This window comes from Schistocerca gregaria, chromosome 5 (assembly GCF_023897955.1).
Source record: "Schistocerca gregaria isolate iqSchGreg1 chromosome 5, iqSchGreg1.2, whole genome shotgun sequence".
NCBI classification, from domain to species: domain Eukaryota; kingdom Metazoa; phylum Arthropoda; class Insecta; order Orthoptera; family Acrididae; genus Schistocerca; species Schistocerca gregaria.
The window spans coordinates 4933923-4947700 of record NC_064924.1 but is presented as its reverse complement, the minus strand read 5'-3'; positions in this window follow the sequence as shown (position 1 = coordinate 4947700).

Here is a 13778-nt window from a genome sequence, read left to right as displayed (position 1 = left end):
GATGAAACACAGAAATTGCATCGGGATTGAATACAACAGTCACCATGCGCACTTTCCTCCATGTTAGTAATGTCTCAAACTGTCTACGCTTTGATCGTTCCCTGGAAGTCCAGTGGTAGTTCCCAATGCACATCTGGGGGCATTCTGTAATCTGTGGACTATCAGGGTGTTGATGAAACACAGAAATGCATCGAGATTGAAAAAAACAGTCACCATGCGCACTTTCCTCCACGGGAGGTGTGTCTCAAACAGTCTACGATTTGATCGTTATCTGGAAGACCCGTAGTAGTTTCCGATGCACATCTGATGGCATTCTGTATCTGTGTACTATCAGAGTGTTGATGAAACACAGAAATTGCATCGGGATTGAATACACACAGTCACAATGCGCACTTTCCTCCAGGGGAGTAATGTCTTAAACAGTCTACGCTTTGATCGTTCCCTGGAAGACCAGAAGTAGTTTCCGATGCACATCTGGAGGCATTCTGTAATCTGTGGAGTATCAGAGGGTTGATGAAACACAGAAATTGCATAGGGATTAAATACAACACTCACCATGCGCACTTTCCTCCATGGGAGTAATGTCTCAAATAGTCTACGCTTTGATCGTTCCCTGCAAGACCAGTAGTAGTTTCCAATGCACATCTGGATGCATTCTGTAATCTGTGGACCTTCAAAGTGTTGATGAAACACAGAAATAGCATCGGGATTGAATACAACAGTCAACATGCGCACTTGCCTCCATGTTAGTAATGTCTCAAACAGTCTACGCTTTGATCGTTCCCTGGAAGACCAGTGGTAGTTTCCGATGCACATCTGGAGGCATTCTGTAATCTGTGGACTATCAGAGTGTTGATGAAACACAGTTATTGCTTCGGGATTGAATACAAAAGTCACCATGCGAACTTTCCTCCATGTTACTAATGTCTCAAACAGTCTACGCTATGATCGTTCCCTGGAAGTCCAGTGGTATTTCCCACTGCAAATGTGGAGGCATTCTGTAATCCGTGGACTATCAGTGTGTTGATGAAACACAGAAATTGCATCGGGATTGAATACAACAGTCACCATGCGCACTTTCCTTCAAGGGAGGTATGTTTCTAACAGTCTACGCTTTGATCGTTACCTGGAAGACCCGTAGTAGTTTCCGATGCACATCTGATGGCATTCTGTAATCTGTGGACTATCAGAGTGCTGATGAAACACAGAAATTGCATCGGGATTGAATACAACAGTCACCATGCGCACTTTCTTCCAGTGGAGTAATGTCTTAAACAGTCTACGCTTTGATCGTTCCCTGGAAGACCAGTAGTAGTTTCCGATGCTCATCTGGTGGCATTCTTTAATCTGTGGACTATCAGAGGGTTGATGAAACACAGAAATTGCATAGGGATTAAATACAACACTCACCATGCGCACTTTCCTCCACAGGAGTAATGTCTGAAACAGTCTACGCTTTGATCGTTCCCTGGAAGACCAGAAGTAGTTTCCGATGCACATCTGGAGGCATTCTGTAATCTGTGGACTATCAGAGTGTTGATGAAACACAGAAATTGCATCGGGATTGAATAAAACAGTCACCATGCGCACTTTCCTCCAAGGGAGGTATGTCTCAAACAGTCTACGCTTTGATCGATACCTGGAAGACCAGTAGTAGCTTCCAATGCACATCTGGATGCATTCGGTAATCTGTGGACCTTCTAAGTGTTGTTGAAATACAGAAATTGCATCGGGATTGAATACAGCAGTCACCATACGCAACTTAGTCCAAGAGAGTAATGTCTCAAAGGGTTTAGGCTTTGATCGTTCATTGGAAGACCAGTAAAAGTTTCCGATGCACATCTGGAGGCATTCTGTAATCTGTGGACTATCTGAGTGTTGATGAAACACAGAAATTGCATCGGGATTGAATACAACAGTCACCATGCGCACTTTCCTCCATGTTAGTAATGTCTCAAACTGTCTACGCTTTGATCGTTCCCTGGAAGACCAGTAGTAGTTTCCGATGATCATCTGGTGGCATTCTCTATTCTGTGGAGTATCAGAGGGTTGATGAAACACAGAAAATGCATAGGGATTAAATAAAACAGTCACCATGCGCACTTTCCTCCACGGGAGGTATGTCTCAAACAGTCTACGATTTGATCGTTATCTGGAAGACCCGTAGTAGTTTGCGATGCACATCTGATGGCATTGTGTAATCTGTGTACTATCAGAGTGTTGATGAAACACAGAAATTGCATCGGGATTGAGTAAAACACTCACCATGCGCACTTTCCTCCATGGGAGTAATGTCTCAAACAGTCTACGCTTTGATCGTTCCCTGGAAGACTAGTAGTAGTGTGCGATGCACATCTGGTGGTATTCCTTAATCTGTGGACTATCGGAGTGTTGATGAAACACAGATATTGCATCGGGATTGAATACAACACTCACCATGCGCACTTTCCTCCATGGGAGTAATGTCTCAAATAGTCTACGCTTTGATCGTTCCCAGCAAGACCAGTAGTAGTTTCCAATGCACATCTGGATGCATTCTCTAATCTGTGGACCTTCAAAGTGTTGATGAAACACAGAAATAGCATCGGGATTGAATACAACAGTCAACATGCGCACTTGCCTCCATGTTAGTAATGTCTCAAACAGTCTACGCTTTGATCGTTCCCTGGAAGACTAGTGGTAGTTTCCGATGCACATCTGGAGGCATTCTGTAATCTGTGTACTATCAGTGTGTTGATGGAACACAGAAATTGCACCAGGATTGAATACAACAGTCACCATGTGCACTTTACTAAACGGGAGTAATGTCTCAAACAGTCTACGTTTTGATCGTTCCCTGGAAGACTAGTAGTAGTGTGCGATGCACATCTGGTGGCATTATGTAATCTGTGGACTATCGGAGTGTTGATGAAACACAGATATTGCATCGGGATTGAATACAACACTCACCATGCGCACTTTCCTCCATGGGAGTAATGTCTCAAATAGTCTACGCTTTGATCGTTCCCAGCAAGACCAGTAGTAGTTTCCAATGCACATTTGGATGCATTCTCTAATCTGTGGACCTTCAAAGTGTTGATGATACACAGAAATAGCATCGGGATTGAATACAACAGTCAACATGCGCACTTGCCTCCATGTTAGTAATGTCTCAAACAGTCTACGCTTTGATCGTTCCCTGGAAGACCAGTGGTAGTTTCCGATGCACATCTGGAGGCATTCTGTAATCTGTGGACTATCAGAGTGTTGATGAAAGACAGATATTGCTTCGGGATTGAATACAAAAGTCACCATGCGAACTTTCCTCCATGTTACTAATGTCTCAAACAGTCTACGCTTTGATCGTTCCCTGGAAGTCCAGTGGTAGTTCCCAATGCAACTCCGGAGGCATTCTGTAATCCGTGGACTATCAGTGTGTTGATGAAACACAGAAATTGCATCGGGATTGAATACAACAGTCACCATGCGCACTTTCCTCCAAGGGAGGTATGTTTCAAACAGTCTACGCTTTGATCGTTACCTGGAAGACCCGTAGTAGTTTCCGATGCACATCTGATGGCATTCTGTAATCTGTGGACTATCAGAGTGCTGATGAAACACAGAAATTGCATCGGGATTGAATACAACAGTCACCATGCGCACTTTGTTCCAGGGGAGTAATGTCTTAAACAGTCTACGCTTTGATCGTTCCCTGGAAGACCAGTAGTAGTTTCCGATGCTCATCTGGTGGCTTTCTTTAATCTGTGGACTATCAGAGGGTTGATGAAACACAGAAATTGCATAGGGATTAAATACAACACTCACCATGCGCACTTTCCTCCCAGGGGTTAATGTCTCAAACAGTCTACGCTTTGATCGTTCCCTAGAAGACCAGTAGTAGTTTCCGATGCACATCTGGAGTCATTCTGTAATCTGTGGACTATCAGTGTGTTGATGGAACACAGAAATTGCACCGGGATTGAATACAACATTCACCATGCGCACTTTACTCCACGGGAGTAATGTCTCAAACAGTCTATGCTTTGATCGTTCCCTGCAAGACCAGTAGTAATTTCCAATGCACATCTGGATGCATTCTGTAATCTGTGGACCTTCAAAGTGTTGATGAAACACAGAAATTGCATCGGGATTGAATACAACAGTCAACATGAGCACTTGCCTCCATGTTAGTAATGTCTCAAACAGTCTACGCTTTGATAGTTCCCTGGAAGACCAGTGGTAGTTTCCGATGCTCATCTGGAGGCATTCTGTAATCTGTGGACTACCAGAGTGTTGATGAAACACAGATATTGCTTCGGGATTGAATACAAAAGTCACCATGCGAACATTCCTCCATGTTAGTAATGTCTCAAACAGTCTACGTTATGATCGTTCCCTGGAAGTCCGGTGGTAGTTCCCAATGCAAATCTGGAGGCATTCAGTAATCCGTGGACTATCAGAGTGTTGATGAAACACAGAAATTGCATCGGGATTGAATACAACAGTCACCATGCACACTTAGCTCTAAGGGAGGTGTGTCTCAAACAGTCTACGCTTTGATCGTTACCTGGAAGACCCGTAGCAGTTTCCGATGCCCATCTGATGGCATTCTGTAATCTGTGGACTATCAGAGTGCTGGTGAAACACAGAAATTGCATCGGGATATAATGCAACAGTCACCATGCGCACTTTCTTCTAGGGGAGTAATGTCTTAAACAGTCTACGCTTTGATCGTTCCCTGGAAGACCAGTAGTAGTTTCCGATGCTCATCTGGAGGCATTCTGTAATCTGTGGACTATCAGAGTGTTGATGAAACACAGATATTGCTTCGGGATTGAATACAAAAGTCACCATGCGAACTTTCCTCCATGTTAGTAATGTCTCAAACAGTCTACGTTATGATCGTTCCCTGGAAGTCCGGTGGTAGTTCCCAATGCAAATCTGGAGGCATTCTGTAATCAGTGGACTATCAGAGTGTTGATGAAACACAGAAATTGCATCGGGATTGAATACAACAGTCACCATGCGCACTTTCCTCCATGGGAGTAATGTCTGAAACAGTCTACGCTTTGATCGTTCCCTGGAAAACCAGAAGTAGTTTCCGATGCCCATCTCATGGCATTCTGTAATCTGTGGACTATCAGAGTGCTGATGAAACACAGAAATTGCATCGGGATATAATGCAACAGTCACCATGCGCACTTTCTTCTAGGGGAGTAATGTCTTAAACAGTCTACTCTTTGATCGTTCCCTGGAAGACCAGTAGTAGTTTCCGATGCTCATCTGGTGGCATTCTGTAATCTGTGGACTATCAGAGGGTTGATGAAACACAGAAATTGCATAGGGATTAAATTCAATACTCACCATGCGCACTTTCCTCCACAGGAGTAATGTTGAAACAGTCTACGCTTTGATCGTTCCCTGGAAGACTAGTAGTAGTGTGCGATGCACATCTGGTGGTATACCTTAATCTGTGGACTATCGGAGTGTTGATGAAACACAGATATTGCATCGGGATTGAATACAACACTCACCATGCGGACTTTCCTCCATGGGAGTAATGTCTCAAATAGTCTACCCTTTGATCGTTCCCAGCAAGACCAGTAGTAGTTTCCAATGCACATCTGGATGCATTCTGTAATCTGTGGAAGTTCAAAGTTTTGATGAAACACAGAAATTGCATCGGGATTGAATACAACAGTCAACATGCGCACTTTCTTCCATGTTAGTAATGTCTCAAACAGTCTACGCTTGATCGTTCCCTGGAAGTCCAGTGGTAGTTCAAAATGCACATCTGGAGGCATTCTGTAATATCTCGACAATCAGAGTGTTGATGAAACACAGAAATTGCATCGGGATTGAATAAAACAGTCACCATGCGCACTTTCCTCCAAGGGAGGTATGTCTCAAACAGTCTACGCTTTGATCGTTACCTGGAAGACAAGTAGTAGTTTCCGATGCACATCTGGATGCATTCTGTAATCTGTGGAAGTTCAAAGTTTTGATGAAACACAGAAATTGCATCGGGATTGAATACAACAGTCAACATGCGCACTTTCTTCCATGTTAGTAATGTCTCAAACAGTCTACGCTTGATCGTTCCCTGGAAGTCCAGTGGTAGTTCAAAATGCACATCTGGAGGCATTCTGTAATATCTCGACAATCAGAGTGTTGATGAAACACAGAAATTGCATCGGGATTGAATAAAACAGTCACCATGCGCACTTTCCTCCAAGGGAGGTATGTCTCAAACAGTCTACGCTTTGATCGTTACCTGGAAGACAAGTAGTAGTTTCCGATGCACATCTGTATGCATTCGGTCATCTGTGGACCTTCTAAGTGTTGATGAAACACAGACATTGCATCGGGATGGAATACAACGGTCAACATGCGCACTTGCCTCCATGTTAGTAATGTCTCAAACAGTCTACGCTTTGATAGTTCCCTGGAAGACCAGTGGTAGTTTCCGATGCACATCTGGAGGCATTCTGTAATCTGTGGACTATCAGAGTGTTGATGAAACACAGATATTGCTTCGGGATTTAATACAAAAGTCACCATGCGAACTTTCCTCCATGTTAGTAATGTCTCAAACAGTCTACGTTATGATCGTTCCCTGGAAGTCCGGTGGTAGTTCCCAATGCAAATCTGGAGGCATTCTGTAATCCGTGGACTATCAGAGTGTTGATGAAACACAGAAATTGCATCGGGATTGAATACAACAGTCACCATGCGCACTTTCCTCCATGGGAGTAATGTCTGAAACAGTCTACGCTTTGATCGTTTCCTGGAAGACTAGTAGTAGTGTGCGATGCACATCTGGTGGTATACCTTAATCTGTGGACTATCGGAGTGTTGATGAAACACAGATATTGCATCGGGATTGAATACAACACTCACCATGCGGACTTTCCTCCATGGGAGTAATGTCTCAAATAGTCTACGCTTTGATCGTTCCCAGCAAGACCAGTAGTAGTTTCCAATGCACATCTGGATGCATTCTGTAATCTGTGGAAGTTCAAAGTGTTGATGAAACACAGAAATTGCATCGTGATTGAATACAACAGTCAACATGCGCACTTTCTTCCATGTTAGTAATGTCTCAAACAGTCTACGCTTGATCGTTCCCTGGAAGTCCAGTGGTAGTACAAAATGCACATCTGGAGGCATTCTGTAATATCTCGACAATCAGAGTGTTGATGAAACACAGAAATTGCATCGGGATTGAATAAAACAGTCACCATGCGCACTTTCCTACAAGGGAGGTATGTCTCAAACAGTCTACGCTTTGATAGTTACCTGGAAGACAAGTAGTAGTTTCCGATGCACATCTGGATGCATTCGGTCATCTGTGGACCTTCTAAGTGTTGATGAAATAAAGAAATTGCATCGGGATTGAATACAGCAGTCACCATGCGCACTTTCCTCCATGTTAGTAATGTCTCAAACAGTCTACGCTTTGATCGCTCCCTGGAAAACCAGTGGTAGTTTCGGATGCACATCTGGAGGCATTCTGTAAACTGTGGACTATCTGAGTGTTGATGAAACACAGAAATTGCATCGGGATTGAATACAACAGTCACCATGCGCACTTTCCTCCATGTTAGTAATGTCTCAAACTGTCTACGCTTTGATCGTTCCCTGGAAGTCCAGTGGTAGTTCCCAATGCACATCTGGGGGCATTCTGTAATCTGTGGACTATCAGGGTGTTGATGAAACACAGAAATGCATCGAGATTGAAAAAAACAGTCACCATGCGCACTTTCTTCCACGGGAGGTGTGTCTCAAACAGTCTACGATTTGATCGTTATCTGGAAGACCCGTAGTAGTTTCCGATGCACATCTGATGGCATTCTGTATCTGTGTACTATCAGAGTGTTGATGAAACACAGAAATTGCATCGGGATTGAATACACACAGTCACAATGCGCACTTTGTTGCAGGGGAGTAATGTCTTAAACAGTCTACGCTTTGATCGTTCCCTGGAAGACCAGAAGTAGTTTCCGATGCACATCTGGAGGCATTCTGTAATCTGTGGAGTATCAGAGGGTTGATGAAACACAGAAATTGCATAGGGATTAAATACAACTCTCACCATGCGCACTTTCCTCCATGGGAGTAATGTCTCAAATAGTCTACGCTTTGATCGTTCCCTGCAAGACCAGTAGTAGTTTCCAATGCACATCTGGATGCATTCTGTAATCTGTGGACCTTCAAAGTGTTGATGAAACACAGAAATAGCATCGGGATTGAATACAACAGTCAACATGCGCACTTGCCTCCATGTTAGTAATGTCACAAACAGTCTACGCTTTGATCGTTCCCTGGAAGACCAGTGGTAGTTTCCGATGCACATCTGGAGGCATTCTGTAATCTGTGGACTATCAGAGTGTTGATGAAACACAGATATTGCTTCGGGATTGAATACAAAAGTCACCATGCGAACTTTCCTCCATGTTACTAATGTCTCAAACAGTCTACGCTATGATTGTTCCCTGGAAGTCCAGTGGTATTTCCCACTGCAAATGTGGAGGCATTCTGTAATCCGTGGACTATCAGTGTGTTGATGAAACACAGAAATTGCATCGGGATTGAATACAACAGTCACCATGCGCACTTTCCTTCAAGGGAGGTATGTTTCAAACAGTCTACGCTTTGATCGTTACCTGGAAGACCCGTAGTAGTTTCCGATGCACATCTGATGGCATTCTGTAATCTGTGGACTATCAGAGTGCTGATGAAACACAGAAATTGCATCGGGATTGAATACAACATTCACCATGCGCACTTTCTTCCATTGGAGTAATGTCTTAAACAGTCTACGCTTTGATCGTTCCCTGGAAGACCAGTAGTAGTTTCCGATGCTCATCTGGTGGCATTCTTTAATCTGTGGACTATCAGAGGGTTGATGAAACACAGAAATTGCATAGGGATTAAATACAACACTCACCATGCGCAGTTTCCTCCACAGGAGTAATGTCTGAAACAGTCTACGCTTTGATCGTTCCCTGGAAGACCAGAAGTAGTTTCCGATGCACATCTGGAGGCATTCTGTAATCTGTGGACTATCAGAGTGTTGATGAAACACAGAAATTGCATCGGGATTGAATACAACAGTCACCATGCGCTCTTTCCTCCATGGGAGTAATGTCTGAAACAGTCCACACTTTGATCGTTCCCTGGAAGACCAGTAGTAGTTTCCGACGCACATCTGGTGGCATTCTGTAATCTGTGGACTATCAGAGTGTTGATGAAACACAGAAATTGCTTCGGGATTGAAAATAAAAGTCACCATGCGCACTTTCCTCCATGTTAGTAATGTCTCAAAAAATTTACGCTTTGATCGTTCCCTGGAAGTCCAGTGGTAGTTCCCAATGCACATCTGGAGGCATTCTGTAATCTGTGGACTATCAGAGTGTTGATGAAACACAGAAATTGCATCGGGATTGAATAAAACAGTCACCATGCGCACTTTCCTCCAAGGGAGGTATGTCTCAAACAGTCTACGCTTTGATCGATACCTGGAAGACCAGTAGTAGCTTCCAATGCACATCTGGATGCATTCGGTAATCTGTGGACCTTCTAAGTGTTGTTGAAATACAGAAATTGCATCGGGATTGAATACAGCAGTCACCATACGCAACTTAGTCCAAGGGAGTAATGTCTCAATGGGTTTAGGCTTTGATCGTTCATTGGAAGACCAGTAAAAGTTTCCGATGCACATCTGGAGGCATTCTGTAATCTGTGGACTATCTGAGTGTTGATGAAACACAGAAATTGCATCGGGATTGAATACAACAGTCACCATGCGCACTTTCCTCCATGTTAGTAATGTCTCAAACTGTCTACGCTTTGATCGTTCCCTGGAAGACCAGTAGTAGTTTCCGATGATCATCTGGTGGCATTCTCTATTCTGTGGAGTATCAGAGGGTTGATGAAACACAGAAAATGCATAGGGATTAAATAAAACAGTCACCATGCGCACTTTCCTCCACGGGAGGTATGTCTCAAACAGTCTACGATTTGATCGTTATCTGGAAGACCCGTAGAAGTTTGCGATGCACATCTGATGGCATTGTGTAATCTGTGTACTATCAGAGTGTTGATGAAACACAGAAATTGCATCGGGATTGAGTAAAACACTCACCATGCGCACTTTCCTCCATGGGAGTAATGTCTCAAACAGTCTACGCTTTGATCGTTCCCTGGAAGACTAGTAGTAGTGTGCGATGCACATCTGGTGGTATTCCTTAATCTGTGGACTATCGGAGTGTTGATGAAACACAGATATTGCATCGGGATTGAATACAACACTCACCATGCGCACTTTCCTCCATGGGAGTAATGTCTCAAATAGTCTACGCTTTGATCGTTCCCAGCAAGACCAGTAGTAGTTTCCAATGCACATCTGGATGCATTCTCTAATCTGTGGACCTTCAAAGTGTTGATGAAACACAGAAATAGCATCGGGATTGAATACAACAGTCAACATGCGCACTTGCCTCCATGTTAGTAATGTCTCAAACAGTCTACGCTTTGATCGTTCCCTGGAAGACTAGTGGTAGTTTCCGATGCACATCTGGAGGCATTCTGTAATCTGTGTACTATCAGTGTGTTGATGGAACACAGAAATTGCACCGGGATTGAATACAACAGTCACCATGTGCACTTTACTAAACGGGAGTAATGTCTCAAACAGTCTACGCTTTGATCGTTCCCTGGAAGACTAGTACTAGTGTGCGATGCACATCTGGTGGTATTCCTTAATCTGTGGACTATCGGAGTGTTGATGAAACACAGATATTGCATCGGGATTGAATACAACACTCACCATGCGCACTTTCCTCCATGGGAGTAATGTCTCAAATAGTCTACGCTTTGATCGTTCCCAGCAAGACCAGTAGTAGTTTCCAATGCACATTTGGATGCATTCTCTAATCTGTGGACCTTCAAAGTGTTGATGAAACACAGAAATAGCATCGGGATTGAATACAACAGTCAACATGCGCACTTGCCTCCATGTTAGTAATGTCTCAAACAGTCTACGCTTTGATCGTTCCCTGGAAGACCAGTGGTAGTTTCCGATGCACATCTGGAGGCATTCTGTAATCTGTGGACTATCAGAGTGTTGATGAAACACAGATATTGCTTCGGGATTGAATACAAAAGTCACCATGCGAACTTTCCTCCATGTTACTAATGTCTCAAACAGTCTACGCTTTGATCGTTCCCTGGAAGTCCAGTGGTAGTTCCCAATATAACTCCGGAGGCATTCTGTAATCCGTGGACTATCAGTGTGTTGATGAAACACAGAAATTGCATCGGGATTGAATACAACAGTCACCATGCGCACTTTCCTCCAAGGGAGGTATGTTTCAAACAGTCTACGCTTTGATCGTTACCTGGAAGACCCGTAGTAGTTTCCGATGCACATCTGATGGCATTCTGTAATCTGTGGACTATCAGAGTGCTGATGAAACACAGAAATTGCATCGGGATTGAATACAACAGTCACCATGCGCACTTTGTTCCAGGGGAGTAATGTCTTAAACAGTCTACGCTTTGATCGTTCCCTGGAAGACCAGTAGTAGTTTCCGATGCTCATCTGGTGGCTTTCTTTAATCTGTGGACTATCAGAGGGTTGATGAAACACAGAAATTGCATAGGAATTAAATACAACACTCACCATGCGCACTTTCCTCCACGGGAGTAATGTCCCAAACAGTCTACGCTTTGATCGTTCCCTAGAAGACCAGTAGTAGTTTCCGATGCACATCTGGAGTCATTCTGTAATCTGTGGACTATCAGTGTGTTGATGGAACACAGAAATTGCACCGGGATTGAATACAACATTCACCATGCGCACTTTACTCCACGGGAGTAATGTCTCAAACAGTCTATGCTTTGATCGTTCCCTGCAAGACCAGTAGTAAATTCCAATGCACATCTGGATGCATTCTGTAATCTGTGGACCTTCAAAGTGTTGTTGAAACACAGAAATTGCATCGGGATTGAATACAACAGTCAACATGAGCACTTGCCTCCATGTTAGTAATGTCTCAAACAGTCTACGCTTTGATAGTTCCCTGGAAGACCAGTGGTAGTTTCCGATGCTCATCTGGAGGCATTCTGTAATCTGTGGACTACCAGAGTGTTGATGAAACACAGATATTGCTTCGGGATTGAATACAAAAGTCACCATGCGAACATTCCTCCATGTTAGTAATGTCTCAAACAGTCTACGTTATGATCGTTCCCTGGAAGTCCGGTGGTAGTTCCCAATGCAAATCTGGAGGCATTCTGTAATCCGTGGACTATCAGAGTGTTGATGAAACACAGAAATTGCATCGGGATTGAATACAACAGTCACCATGCACACTTTCCTCTAAGGGAGGTATGTCTCAAACAGTCTACGCTTTGATCGTTACCTGGAAGACCCGTAGTAGTTTCCGATGCCCATCTGATGGCATTCTGTAATCTGTGGACTATCAGAGTGGTGGTGAAACACAGAAATTGCATCGGGATATAATGCAACAGTCACCATGCGCACTTTCTTCTAGGGGAGTAATGTCTTAAACAGTCTACGCTTTGATCGTTCCCTGGAAGACCAGTAGTAGTTTCCGATGCTCATCTGGTGGCATTCTGTAATCTGTGGACTATCAGAGGGTTGATGAAACACAGAAATTGCATAGGGATTAAATACAACACTCACCATGCGCACTTTCCTCCACAGGAGTAATGTCTGAAACAGTCTACGCTTTGATCGTTCCCTGGAAGACTAGTAGTAGTGTGCGATGCACATCTGGTGGTATTCCTTAATCTGTGGACTATCGGAGTGTTGATGAAACACAGATATTGCATCGGGATTGAATACAACACTCACCATGCGCACTTTCCTCCATGGGAGTAATGTCTCAAATAGTCTACGCTTTGATCGTTCCCTGCAAGACCAGTAGTAGTTTCCAATGCACATCTGGATGCATTCTGTAATCTGTGGACCTTCAAAGTGTTGATGAAACACAGAAATTGCATCGGGATTGAATACAACAGTAACATGCGCACTTTCTTCCATGTTAGTAATGTCTCAAACAGTCTACGCTTGATCGTTCCCTGGAAGTCCAGTGGTAGTTCCCAATGCACATCTGGAGGCATTCTGTAATATCTGGACAATCAGAGTGTTGATGAAACACAGAAATTGCATCGGGATTGAATAAAACAGTCACCATGCGCACTTTCCTCCAAGGGAGGTATGTCTCAAACAGTCTACGCTTTGATAGTTACCTGGAAGACAAGTAGTAGTTTCCGATGCACATCTGGATGCATTCGGTAATCTGTGGAACTTCTAAGTGTTGATGAAACACAGACATTGCATCGGGATGGAATACAACAGTCAACATGCGCACTTGCCTCCATGTTAGTAATGTCTCAAACAGTCTACGCTTTCATAGTTCCCTGGAAGACCAGTGGTAGTTTCCGATGCACATCTGGAGGCATTCTGTAATCTGTGGACTATCAGAGTGTTGATGAAACACAGATATTGCTTCGGGATTGAATACAAAAGTCACCATGCGAACTTTCCTCCATGTTAGTAATGTCTCAAACAGTCTACGTTATGATCGTTCCCTGGAAGTCCGGTGGTAGTTCCCAATGCAAATCTGGAGGCATTCTGTAATCAGTGGACTATCAGAGTGTTGATGAAACACAGAAATTGCATCGGGATTGAATACAACAGTCACCATGCGCACTTTCCTCCATGGGAGTAATGTCTGAAACAGTCTACGCTTTGATCGTTCCCTGGA